We start from the raw sequence: 14,871 nt of genomic DNA, 5'->3' as shown, positions 1-14,871 counted from the left end.
TTCCTTAAAGAGAACACAGACAAACATGAAGAAACACCTATAAAGAGATACAAAGCCTATTCAGAAATAAACATGTCTATAAATATATTCAGATGACAGCAAGCGTGTTAATAGAATATGATTAGAACTCATTGGCAGTGGCCTGGAAAGACTACAAAGAGAGGAAGAGGAAATAATATATACCAAACACTCACTCTGAATCAGACACCATTTTGAGTGGCTTGCATAGAAAGAGCAAGCTGAGAAATATATGATTTAAATATATCATCCCAGCACCCTTCTAAGGAAAGAAATTGTTTTTCTTTAGAAAAATACCTCTAATAAGCCACATTGTGTATGGATGGTGAGAATATCTCTTGGGAAGAGGTATAAGGAGAATACCAAACTGTTCTGTACAAGAAATGGATAGAACAAAATGGCAGACTGAGGCATGTAAGTTAGTCTCCCCATTAAGATGACACTAAAGGAATAAAAAAATCAGCAAACCTACAATAATCAAAGGAGTAAAGAATGAAGTCAAAATCAACAAACCCTTGGAAAATGAAAGCTAGATGAAAGTGGGTTGATAAATGAAATGCACATGGAGCCTGAGTCCAGAATACATTCAGGTGGTGGCTCCAGAGGATATGGAAGCCAATCTTCATGGGAAAACTGGCAGGCTTTGGGCTCAGAGTTAACAGGTGTGGAAAAGGAGTGGTATGTTTTCACCACACTCTCCCCTCAGCACAGGGCTCCTATCTTATAGAAGGAAGGTGATCTAGAGCTTCTCGTGTGGGCACCAGAGCCCCACAGCCTCCTCATCCTGGCCCCAACCTTCTGATGACTTTTTCTTCTTTTTTTTTCTTTTTTATTGAGGTATAGTTGATTTACAGTGTTGTGTTGATTTCTGTTGTACAGCAGAGTGATTCATGTATATACATTATTTTTATACTCTTCCCCATTATGGTTTATCACTGGATATTGAATATAGTTCACTGTGCTATACGGTAGGACCTTGTTGTTCATCCATGCGATATACACTAGTTTGCATCTACTAACTCCAAACTCCCCAATTCATCCCTTCCCCCACCCCTCCCACTGCCCCTCGGCAACCAAATTCTGCTCTCTGTGTCTGTGAGTCTGTTTTTGTTTCACAGATATGTTCATTTGTGTCATTTAAAAAAATGTTATTGAAGTATAGTTGATTTATAATGTGTTAATTTCTGCTGGACAGCAGAGTGGTTCTGTTCTATACATATAGGCATTCTTTATTATATTCTTTTCCATCATGGTTTGTCATAGGATATTGATTACAGTTCCCTGTGCTGTACAGTAGGATTTTGTTATTTATCCATTCTGTATATAACAGTTTGCATCTGTTAATCCCAACTCCCAATCCAATTCTCTTCCACGCTCCTTCCTCCTTGGCTTCATGAGTCTGTTCTCTATGTCTGTGAGTCCGTTCTGTTCATTTGCATAGATAGGTTTAGTTGCACCATATTTTAGACTCCACATATAGGTGATATCATATGGTATACGTCTTTCTCTTCCTGACTTTCTTCACTTAGTTTGATCACCTCTAGGTCCATCCATGTTGTTGCAAATGGCATTATTTCATTTTTTATGGCTGAGTAATATCCCATTGTATATATATATTCCACATCTTCTATATTCACTCATCCGTCGATAGGTTGTTTCCATGTCTTGACTGTTGTAAATAGTGCTTCTCTGAAATAGGGGTGCACATATCTTTTCAAATTATAGTTTGTCTGGATACACGCCCAGAATTGGAATGGCTGGATCATATGGCAACTCTATTTTTAGCTTTTTTGAGGAAACTCCATGCTATTTTCCATAGTGGCTGCATCAGTTTACGTTCCCACCAAAAGTGTAGGAGAAAACCCTTTACAGATAACTTTTCAACCTGAATCCCCCTAAAGCAAAGCCTGCCCCTGGAAAAGCTCTGTCCTATAGCCTTATTCTCATTCAAATAAACCTATCAGGGAAAGAGACTTACATACACAATAGATACTTGGATAGTCAACCAGATCCTTATTTTTCAGTCCTAATGTACAACCAGATTGGCAAGCGCACCAAGAAAATCCTCAGTGAAACATAAAGACTGCGGTAAATAAACAGAACAACAGAGCTAATTCAAGGAGTGGCATAAAATTTTCTAAATGTGACCTAATCACCCCAGGGAACTTCAATATAATATTATATCCATCATCACCATCACCACTACCATCAACACCAACACCACAACCACGATCATCATTACCACCATCATCACTGTCATCTCCATAACTAACACATCCTTAGCACTTCTCTGGATCAGGGACTCTTTTAAACAAGCATTTGCTGATTTAGTCCTCATAATATCATAGTTACCTGTTATAATCAGCTTATGTTGGAGGTGAGGATACAGCATAGAGATGTTAAGTGACTTGCCCAAGTTCACATGACCAGTAGGTGGCAGTTGAGATCTGAACTCAACCTACTTGACTTTTGAGTTCTTGCTTTTAGCCACTAGATTTAACTTTCTCTCATTAAAAATAAAATAAAATAATTGTTTAATTTAAAAAACAAAAAAAGCTCAAACCAGACAACCAGCCTATGAAATAAAAATAACCAGAGAACAAGAAAAATCCTTGTGGCAATTAAAAATATATGATTGTTAAAATAAAAAATTTAGTGAAAGCTGGAAGATAAGATAAGATAAGGTCAAAGATATCTCCCAGAGAGAGGAGAGAAGAAAGAGGAGAGAGGACAGAGAGAGGGAGGGAAATGGGGGAAGAAAATTATCAAAGAAATTATCCAAGCATGTTTCCCAGAGCCAAAGTATATTACGAGTCCTTAGGCTAAAAGGGTGTACTAAGTGTCTAACACAAAGAATAAAAATGGTCCACACTGAGACTCACTAATGACATTTGAGAACCATGAAGATGAAAAAAAAGCATGCAACCAAACTGGCCTCATTTTAAAATGATCATCACCAGCCTCAAGTGGGCCCCTGAAGCTCCTCTACATCCCCCTACTATTTCCCAGTCCCTTCACTCCCAACTTGGCTGTTATTTTACATCATCATCGTTTCCTCTCTTTTCAGTCCTCTGCAAATGCCCCCTCTTCTCTGTCCCAGCTGACAACGTAGAAGTTACAAAAGTGAACTGTGCCATCCACCCACCCACCACATCTACCCATGTACTTGCATCTCAGCCCGGAGACTCTGCATTCTCTGACACAGCCATGCTAGGTGGTCTGTGCATGCTAAGTCGCTTCAGTCATGTCCAGCTCTTTGCGACTCTGTGAACTGCAGTCTGCCAGCCTCCTTTGCCCACGGGATTCTCCAGGCACAAATACTGCAGTGGATTGCCGTGCCCTCCTTTAGGGGCTCTTCCCAACCTAGCGATCAAACCCACATCTCTTACATCTCCTGCATGGGAAGGTGAGTTCTTTACCACTAGCACCAGTTATGGTCTGTACTTAATCCTAAAACCAACACAACAGTTATGATCCCGATTCCATCCTCTTCTGCAATACTTTTTGCTAATGTGGCTTATGAGCTCTTCCCTCTCTTGCTGATCATTCCCATCTGCATAGAAACAGCTTAGAAAGAACACTTCCACTCCCCACCTCCCTCCAGCTATGGCCTCTATTTCCTTTCTCTATAGAAAAAATATCTTCTTGAAAGAGTTGTTATGCACCCTCTACAGCTTATCTCTTCTTATTTTTTTCTTGAATACTCTCCAGTCAAGCCCCCACTCCTCAAAACTGATAGTCTCAAACTCACTACTCTCTTGTGTGTTATAAAAATAATCCGATGTTCAATTCTTACTCCTCAAGCCATTTGACCCATCAGCAGTGTTTGGTATGGCTGATCACTCCCCCTTCCTTAAAACACTTTATCCACTTGATTTCTAGACACCACAGTTTTCTGGCTTTCTTTTACTTCACTGGTCACTTCTTCTCTCTCTCCTTTTCTGGCTATTTTCTGTCTCCTTGCTCTAAGAATTCTGGCCCTTTTGGGGTATTTCAGGTCTGACTGTTGAACCTTTTCTTTTCTCTATTTACACTGATTGCCCTGATGATCTCAGTGTAGCAGTTCCATTTTAATGCTATCTATTCATGAACATTCCCAAATTCATCTTTCCAATCTCTACCCTTTCCCTGATTCCTAGGTTTGTACATCCAACTTCTTATTCAACAATATAAGCCTTTGTCTAATAAGCATTTCAAGTTTAATAAGATATCAACCCCAAATCCTTATCTTCTCTCCACCACTCCAAACCTGCTCCTCCCGCATTCTTCCCCACATCAGTAAATGTCAGTTCTATATTTTCAACTGCACATGCCAAAACCCCTATAAAAACCAGAAACAAAACAAAACAGACCTTGGTATCTTTGAATTCTCTCATATTCCTAACCAAACCTGAGCAAATTCTGATGTATCTGTCTACAAAGTTTCCAGAATCCTATCACTTCTCTCTAATTCCACGGCTAATATTATCATCTAAGTTATCATTGTCTCTCATCTGGATTATTATAATAATCTCTTTAGCTATTTCCCTGCTTTTACTTTTGTCCTACTTCTGCCTCTTTGAGATGCCAGAGTAGTCCTCTTAAATCACCCTGTACTTCATGCTATGTTTCTCCTCTCATAAATCTTCCCACCTCACTCAGGATAAAAGCCAAAAGCTTTCTGTTGACTTTGAAGGCCCTTTATCATCAGGTTCCCCCAGTCTGCTTTCCAGTTACTGTACTGGGATGATCTATTCTGGGATGATCTTACCACTCTGGACTTTTCCTATTGCTGTACTTCCTCTCTTGAATAATCTGGCCCCAGATAATCCAGTGGCTCACTCCTCCATCTCCTTTGCGCCTTTGTTTAAATACAACATTTTCAGTGGTGATGTTATAAGCATCAAGCACATTTTAAAGAACTCAAGGAGGAGAAAAGCTAGTTATGTGTACACAAATACATGCCATTCCTGTGACTTTTTGTTTATTGCTGATGTTCCAGATTTTCTGTAGGTGTTATTTCCTTTCTATCTGAAGTCTTCCTTTAGCAGTTCTCTGAGACCATATCTGTTGACAAATTAATTCTTCTAGTTTTCCTTCACCTGCAAAACTATTTCACTTTCATTCCTTAAGGGTATTTTCACTGGGAATAAGGGAAATAGTTCTTCTATTTCAGCATTTTAAAAATATTATTCCACTTCCTTCAGACTTTCATGCTTTCTGTTGAAAAATCTGTGGGAATTAGAATCATTGTTTGATAAGTAGTACATCTTTTCGTTCTAGCTGCTTTTAAATTTTTTGTTTGTTGGGTTTTGTTGTTCATTTTCAGCAGCTTGATTATAATGTCTACATGAATGGATTTTTAATGGACATGAGTTTGTGCAAACTCCAGGAGATAGTGAAGGATAGGGGAGCCTGGCATGCTGCAGTCTATGGGGTTACAAAGAGTCGGACTTGACTTAGCAACTGAACGGCACCAAATGCTCTTGGGGGTTTGCCGACCTTCTTAAATCTACAGGTTTATGTCTTTCACCATTTAGGGAAACTTTATTTCTTCAAATAATTTTTCAGCACTGTATATTTGTTTTTCTTTTCTTCCTTTTTCTCTTATTTTTCTTTTTCTGGGACTCTGATAGCATTTGAACTTTTTTATTGTCTCACAGGTACATTAGGCTCCATTCATTTCCCCCCAAGTCTTTTCTTGGAATAATGTCTAATGATCAATTTTAAAGTTCACTGAGTCTTTCCTCTGTCATTTCCATTCCACTATTGAGCCTACCCAGTGACTCTTAAATGTTCATTCTTGTATAGTTTGGTTCCAGAAATTTCCCTTGACTCCTTATAGCTTGTATTTTTTGCCAATACCATCTATCTTTCAAAAATGTTTTATTTATTGGAGCATTTTTATAATACATACTTCAAAGTCTTTTCAAGATAATTCCAACATCTGTGTGTCCTTGGGACTGGTGCCTATTAATTGCCTTTTCCTGTGGGAGCATGGAAATTGAGATTTTCTTCATTATCATATGCTGAGGGATTTGGACTATATCCTGGGCATCTTGAATATTATGTTTTTGAGCCTCTGGCTCTTGTTTAAATCCTATGGAAAAATCTTATTATTTTTGCTTTTTAAAATTTATTTGTTTTTATTTTTAAATTAAATTTATTTATTTTAAATTGAAGGATAATTGCTTTACAGTATTGTGTTAATTTCTGCCATACATCACATGAATCAGCCAATATATAAGTTCCCTCCCTCTTGAGGCTCCCTCCCATATTTTTGTTTTAACAAGCAGTTAACTTTGTTGGGTTCAGGCTATAAATTCCAACTGGTGCTTGGTGAGTTGTGGTTTTAATGCCAGGTTTATTTCCGAGTCTTTGCAGAGCCGTTTGGATCTTCTCTGTGTGCACACCCAGGGGCCAGCACGGGGACCAGGGTGTGGTGAACTGCTCCTGTAGTTCATTTCTCAAAATCTGGGGTATGCTGTTTAAGATCCGATCCACACACGCACAGCTCACGGGGTTCCCAGGAGTTGGGACATTGTTACGGGGCTGCTTTCCTGAGCTCCTTCTTTCCCACTGTCTCTGGTACTTTCAGGTCCCTTAGCTTTCCCTCTTTGCTCTTCTGGCCAGGAAGCTGGGCTCTAGTTTCTCTACTCTGTCTTACACTTTTTACAACTGTGCCCACTTCTGGAGTCAACCAATAGGAGGACACAGAGAAAAAGAAACCCATGGGGGATTGTCCCATTCTCATCTCTAATTGGAGATGAAGATTCTGCTTCCTCAGAGTTTGGGGCTTCCTCAGTAGCTCAGTTGTGAAGAATCCATCTGTGATGCAGGAGACACCATTTCTATCCCTAGGCAGGGAAGATCCCCTGGAGGAGGGCATGGCAACCCACTCCAGTATTCTTCCCAGGAAAATCCCATGGACAGAGGAGTCTGACAGGCTACAGTCCTTGGGGTCATAAAGAGCTGGACCAAATGAAGCACCTGAGCATGCACGCACATACACAGAGTTTGGGCACCGTATACTCTTGCTGCCACTGTTGATGCCCAAGATCGACACCACAGTGGAATCTGAGACTCTTGGAACAGAGAAAAGGAAAATGGAAAAAAAAATGAGGATTTGCTCTCTTTGAATGTTAAGAATTCCCTCTCCCACTCCTGACCCAGAACTACACGGTGTCTCCTGGGGCTCTCTGCCCAGGTCTGTGGATATCAGAGGAAGAGTGGGAACTGTACTGCTGACTTGGTGGCACTTCTCATTTGGGTCTGCTTTCCCAATCTGCCTGCTACTGTTTACTTCAGAGTCCTCAAGTGTCTGCACCACTCATTCCCTATGGGTTTCATAGCTGTATTCATTATGAGATGCAGGGCAGTGGTGATTACTTCATCAACCCAGTATAAAATCTGCTTTCAAACTTCAAAGGAAAACAAATTTGAAAGTCATATTAAGTATGGCTTTACTTACCTAGAGCCATTATGAAGTATGAAGGATAAATAACATCATTTTTAGAAACCCAAATGAATATTTAGAATGTTTGCCTCCCAAATATTCTTCCTAAGAAGGTTACTTAAGGATGTACTCCTGTAAAATGAAGATGAAATAAGAAAGAATAGTGTATGAAACCCACGAAATTATAGAACTAACCTAGGAGAAAAGTGAGTATCCAAGAAAATAGTTATGTGATGCACCTAAAAGTAACTGGTTCAGATTAGAGAATATGGTCCAGTGCCTCTGGAATTATATTTCTGTGAAGAAAATGATCCCATGTAATAAATAATTGAGGGTCTAATGATTTCAGGTTATACTAAAAGCACATTATTCTTTTCTCTAAAAAAGAAAACTATAGAAATTCATGTGAGAAATAAATGGTCTATATTTGAAGCAAAATGAAATTTATCATGTACTTAAGTATAGTACTTGAGTATGAAAAATGAACACATTTGACTTCAGTCATAGCAAGGATATCTTTCTAGTAGCAAAAACTATAGCACTGAGTCCATTGAGAAAGAAATGTAATTCTCACTTCTTGACTATGTGATGAATAATATTCCTATGGAAATATTAATTTAACTACCAGATGAGTAGCAATGGATTAAGTTATGCTGAGGGAACAACCCCAAATGTCATTGACTTAACACATGAAAGTTGATTTCTTGGTCACCCTACATGACCCGAGCAGATCAGCCCAGGACTCTGCTCTCCCTGGTCACTTGATAACCTGGGTCAGGGATGCTCTACCACTTTAGAGCTGCACCATCTAGAATATCTGGCTTCAGTTACAGCAGCAGAGAAAGAGAGATTTGTAAATCTCATTGGGTTTCCACTAGCTCAACCCAAAAATCACTCACAAGATTTCTCACATTTCTCTGCCTAGTCATACTTCTCTCTCCACTCAGCAGGGAGATAGATGGCAGGGGTAGGAGAGCAGATGGAGTATTTGGTGGTCATCCTGCTCACCATCAGTGTTCACTGACACTCATCTTTTAGAGTAACTTACGTGAGAGGTTATAAACCGGTCACCTTCAGTAAACGGCCACTGCAGATGAGCTTGAGTATATAGAATTTTTGTTTTTGAAAAAGCGTGAATGTCTTTGAGTTGGACACTTTGTAGTTCACTGTGGTCTTCATTGATCTCCCTGCTATGACACCAGGACATGTTGACCCATAGACATGGCCAGTCTGGTCCCTGAATGCCTTTGTGATGCTCACAACACAATGCAAGGCAGACCCAGGGTTGGACAGAACAATGTAAATTATATCAGTCTGGATAATGATACAGGTGCAACTGTGGAAGTGTGGAGCATGTGGAGTGTGGAAATGGTGACAGAGGAGTTGAAAGAAAAATTGATGCCCATGTATTTTTTGTGTGGAATATGAAGGAAGAAATACTACCTGATAGAGAAGAAACAATACATATTGATTTGCATGTATTATTTTAAATGATGAATGTCATTTTAGAACTCAGTGTAAAAGTTGAGAGGTGAAAAGAAAAGGACATTGTATGTGGTATGAAAATAAATCTCTATATTTTGTAGTGGGTAATCAATAGACAGTATCTGTGGTCAATAAATCAAGAAATGGAGGCAAGAACATACCATCTAGTGTGGGGAAGAAACCGCCAGGAGCCCTCAAAACAGAAATGATTGGAAGTGGTTTCCTCTGGGGAGTGGGATTCAAGGTGGGGAAGGAGACTGGTGATGTCATTGTAAGAATGTCTGAACTATTCGATTTTTAAAATAGTCAAGCATTGCTCTGATTGAAATTTAAAAATTATTTTTAAGAAGAAGTGAACAAAAATTTGGGTATGAGGTGGGGGACAGAAGGAAAGATTTGAGAGAAGTTGCTGCTGCTTAGTCATATCTCTTTTGCGACCCCAAGGACTGTAGCCCACCAGGCTTCTTGTCCATTGATTTCCCAGGCAAGAATACTGGAGTGGGTTGCCATTTCCTTCCCCAGGAGATCTTCCCGACCCAGGAATCAAACTTGTATCCTCTGCATTGGCAGGTGGATTCTTTACCCCTGAGCCACATGGGGGAGGAGGAGAGAAAGTGCACAGGTGACATGGTGGCCAGCTGGAGCCCACAGAGAATCCCGAGGGGAGAAGGGCTCCACCGAGTGGCTCAAGGCCTTTCAAGGATACAAAGCCTTGAAAATAATATTCAATTTTAGGTTGTCTTTACTGTTGTGATATAAACATTTGTCATTGCCACAAATCTTATAAGCATCTGCAATAAACTCAACTAGCTTATCTATTTAATTGGGAGGGAAACAAGAGGAAGGGACTGGGAACCAAATACAGGGCACTCATAACTGGCAAGAACAGCAGTGAGATGGGAATGAGACACAGTGGAAGCAAGAATCCAGGACTGAAGGGTTCATGAGGACTTAAGCTCCCTGATGTTCACAGGATCTTGGGAAGACGTTTATTTCCCAAGGAATGTGAGATAGGAAGTTTCTCAATTTTATTTAAACTCAGAGGACAGAGTGACCTGAGCTGACATCTGGAGTGTTTAAGTTATCTTATTTAATCCTCTAAGCAAACTTATGAATTATTATTAGTTAATTCAACAAACATTTTCTTAAATGTTTACCTATAGCACTGTTCAGTATGTCTTTATCCCTATTCTCAAGGCCCTTATGGTCTAAAGAGGGAGATATTACAATATGGAGTGATAAATTCAGGTACGTGTCTTATGAAAACACTGTGAAGGCGCAGTTAATTTGCCCTGGGGCTGGGAGAGGGTAGGAAACTCCATGAGACAGTGACTCAGGCTGAAATTCAAAAAATAAAAAGGAGTTTGCTTGGCAGGTAGGAGGGGTGGGTGTAAAAGAGAGTTCTAGGAAGGGGGAGAGTGTAGGCAAGGCACTGAAGCAAGAAGGCCTGGGACTCATTAGTTACCTCTGAATGCTGGGTGTCAAGGAGGGCGGGAGGCAGACCAGGGGAGATTACATGCTGAGCAGAGCTCCCCATCAGGTGAATGGGGACCATCTGTGTCAGCGGTCTGAGTCACTCCAAGTCAGCCTGTCAACCCCCAATCTCCTGCCATTCCACAAAGGAAACACTCTGTTGCTCAGGAGGAAAGACCGTGAACCAGAACACTTTACTGGAATCTGCCCCAGACCACGGCACCCAGGACAACTCCTAGCAAGGCTCCCAAGCTTCTGTGATCGACTGATCTAGTACTTGTGTGAGCGAGCGTGTCAGGGAGAAAATGGAACCAGGGCCATGTGAGTCCTCGTTTAGATCCCAAGCACCAAGAAATGTCCAGTGACTCACTGGAGCGCCACAAGTATTCTTTTCTTTTCCTATAAAATAGCAGCAACTCTGGCTCCTTACAATAATCAATATCAGGGGGTTTTTTTCTGCCCTGTGATCTACAAGCATGAATAGCATAGAATGATCAGGCAATACTTAGAACTTTAGACCGGTAGGAACCTCACTGTTCCCTGACTGGGCTCCAGGAACCCCAGTGCCACAGAACCTGGATTTGTAGGGACTCAAAGCACAAATTTTGCAAGTAGGTCTCTAGGAGTGGCGATGAGAGGACCACAGCAACTTCAACTCCCGTGTTCCTGAACCTGTGTATCCCAGCTATTGAGGACACAGGAACTACACATCAGCTATTGTTCGGTACCCCAAAGAACAGCACTCCAAACCCATGCCTCCCAGGTGGGGCTTTAGATGGTCTAGTAACGGTGCTGCATTGTTCTGGCTTGTTGCTTCAATGTAGTGTGGTATATAGCAGTGTCAGTTGATGCCATAGTCATGAGCCCATTCTCACACCTTCGTTGCTGTAAAATAGCTTCCTTGGTCTAAGACAATTGTTACACCGGGTCCTGAGTCAGCAAATCTCCCTTTCTTCAACCTTCAGAGAATAGTGCTGACAAAGGCACCTTAGGTGATGAAGACAAACCTGTATCCAGAGTAGGTGTGAATTCTAGATAAGACAAACCATTTCCCCTTCTAGGAGAGAAGTGATCCAATGTAACCCCTTCCAGGGTAGAAGGGATCCCGTGTAATCCCCCTGCCACACGCGGTCAGTTCGCCTCCTGAATATATGGTACCACTCTGAGATTATAGTATTGGTTTCTGCTCCTGACATTCAGTGATAGCAAGAGATGGGTCAGTCTTGGGAGAAGGAACCCATGGAGTTGGGCCCATGTAGAGCCTCCATCCCTGTGGCACTGGAGAAGCCCCAGGACAGAAGCAAAAGATGTGCAGAGAAGGATGTCAGCCCAAGGTGGTCAAAGGCTGCCCTGAGCTGCCCACTGCTGGAGTTGAAATCACAAGTGAGGTAGAGAGATATGACACAGAAGCATTGGATCTCATGGACTTCTCTCAATAAGGGAATTTAAAATATATTACTTTTGAAACTTAGGGGAAAAAATGGCCATATGAACATGTTGCCAGCTGCTGGAAAAGCCTTTCAGAGAGGTGCTGGTGTGGATGCTGAGATGAGCACAGGGGGTGATTGGTGGGGGGCTTCCGATCCTAGTTTGGGTGCTTATCAGTCATCAGAGATCCCATCTGGAAAAGCCTTGGGCAGAAGCTGTGGGAACCTGGCGAGATGCCAATGTTGCTTGTTGCTCTGGGGTTTGCTAATGCTTTCCTGGCGTAGCAGTGAGACTGTCAGAGGTGGGCGGGATTGTTGGGACATCCTGGTCTCATCTCCATCATACACATAAAGAATTTGAGACCTGTAATTTGACAGGGCAGCCCAAGGTCACTTAGGCAGTTAGTTATTGGCAAAGATGGACTAAAATACCATGGCTTAAGGTTAAAGTTGGGGGTCTTAAACAAACATTTCTTGGTAGATCCCCTTGTATCATTTAATTAGAATATAAGCAGTTTCTCAGGCAAAGCCCGAACCTATTCTTTTCTCTGCATAAAGAAGGGGTGTACAGGAATACATAACCAGACTTCATGTTAGCGGTCACTAGGCCCTCTTTGTTATCTCTCTGTCCCAGTGCCTACTGGAATCTTCCATCTGGATTCTGACTTTGCTGTGCATCTATTCCTCCTATAAAAATTGCTTATGGTGATTTTTATTTTTGCTTAAGATGATTTTTTTTTTATTCTTAGCATGCTGCAAAGTTATAAAATTGTCTTTTCGCCTATCTTCTGCCTTCTTTTTAAAAACTTGGACATTGACCTACCATCCATCTATCTAAGATAGATATTCAGCTGATATCTATCAGCTGATATTGATCTATCTATTCAGCTATCCATCTGCCATCCATCCACTCACCTATCTGTCATCTATTTCTATCACCTCTGTTAAACATTTGTGAAAGAGTGGGACTTTGGAGGGACCCTCAATTACCTGAAACAGACAAATGTTCTCTAATGAGAATGTTCTGCTCAGAAATGTGTTCTGTTCTCTGGCTTTTGAAACAAGGTGTAAGAAGAGAGACTGTTCTTCAACCATCACTTGCCTTGCTAGGCTGAGCTACTTGCTTCATCCCTCTGGGATACTGCTTTCTCCCAGCCCCTTATCATGTGCTGCCTGGAACATGGCAGAGTCCCACACATTGTCACTCCGATTTGCCTAGTCCAAGCTGATGGAGCAAAAGCCAAGAGATTCTAGAGATAAAAGGACACCAGGATAGAAGAACAGGGATCATTTGGGTAGTGGGGTTTTGTTTGTTTGTTTTTGTTTTTTAAACATGGAGCAAAAACCATAAGTGATATGGTAAAAATAGCCTGCAGTTCTCTGCTCCTTCTATAGACACATCTGATCTGATCTCAAGTTTGGGTACCCTGTATAGGCTCCCACTGAGTCCTGCATTTCTCCTTTGTAATTAAAACGATTCTGGTAATTATCTGTTCAAGGTTAGTGTGGATATAGCATCACACAGTAGATGCTCAATACATGTTATGTTGATTGACTGCCTGATTGAATGAATGAATGAGCTCCATATTTCAAGGCCCAGATCTTAGCCCAAGACCTTCCCTCTTTCCCTTCCTTGTCATCTGCACTCTCTTAGAAATTGTGAAGATGCTATATTTAGGACGGCAGCTTCAGGAGGATGTAACTCAGCAGTGTTGGCAGACTGTTATCTTCCCGGACCTTTCCTGCCCCACACTGCCGTGTCTCTGGGGCTCACTCTCACTCCTGCTCCTCCTCCCTTCCCCTTCTGTTGCCTTTTTCCCTACCTCTCTTCCTCCAGAGGCCCCAGACTCAAACTGCTGAGAAGTCTCTTCAAACAGGATTGAAATTGCTTTAAATATGAGAGGATTAGGGGAAGACAAACAGACCTGGGGAAGGTCTGCGTTTGAAGGATTAGGATTAGATCTCCTCTGCTGTCCAAGCATTAGCAGAGGCCATGCTGCGTACCTGCAGCTCCGTTCTCTGGAGCCCAAGCAGCTCAGGGTGAGGCCTCCAGGGCATCCCTTATCCTTGGGCTGATCTCTCTGCCATGTTCTATACTGGGATCTTTTAGATGAAGTCCCAGCTTTGCAGCCTCTGCTACCTCTCAGCCTTAGTCCTGCCCTGCAGACAACCACCACCAATTGAGTTAGCCTGAAATAAACTCTATTTTCCACCACTGCCTGTAAACTTAGCCAGCAGCATGAGATGACCTTGCATGGGCTGGGTACTCTGCTCTGAACTAGGTGCAGGTAGTGAGGACAGAGGAGCCCTATGGCCAGGCAATAAAAGGTCAGACCCAATGTTAAGACAGGAGTGAGGGGTACACGCATTCAGTCTGTTTATTTAAATAAACACTCAAGTGTATCATGACTTAACTTATGGCATGGCTGAAGCCCTCTACTGGTTATAACTGAGCATTCATCAAAGTAGGTTTTATTTCTAATTAGAGCCTTAGAATCTTAGCGTTTGAATAGGCCATAGAGACAGACCTCCCCTGTAGCACCCCTGGGGAGTTCTAACCCACTCTCTTCATGGCTGTCCATGAAATGTTAGCAGTGTTAGAGAAAATATTCTCTACTTTGAGAATGTGCTTCCTCATAGCAGCACATATATTAGCCTTGATTCTACTACTAGAGTTGTATCTATCTATCTATCTATCTATATATACACATACACATGTACGTCAAGCTCATATATATGTCAATGTAGAATCTGAAGTATGTGCAAAAGAATTTCTTAAACAAGACACAAAAAGAATTACTTATAATAAAAAGATTGATACTTTTGACAATATTAAAATTATGAATCTGTTCTTCCAAAGTCTCCATTAAGATGTAGAGTACAAGCCACATACTAGGGTGAATGGATGCATAAACATCTGACAGAGGACTCTACTTCATAACATACCAGGATTTCCTCCAAACAATGAGAGGCAAAAAGGACAACTGGTTGAAGAAAACAGGCAGAATAGAATGGTATTACCAATGGCCAATA

The sequence above is a fragment of the Cervus canadensis genome, chromosome 11 (genome assembly GCF_019320065.1).
Source record: "Cervus canadensis isolate Bull #8, Minnesota chromosome 11, ASM1932006v1, whole genome shotgun sequence".
NCBI lineage: Eukaryota > Metazoa > Chordata > Mammalia > Artiodactyla > Cervidae > Cervus > Cervus canadensis.
The sequence above is the reverse complement of the archived record's forward strand: the minus strand, read 5'-3'. Positions refer to the sequence as shown.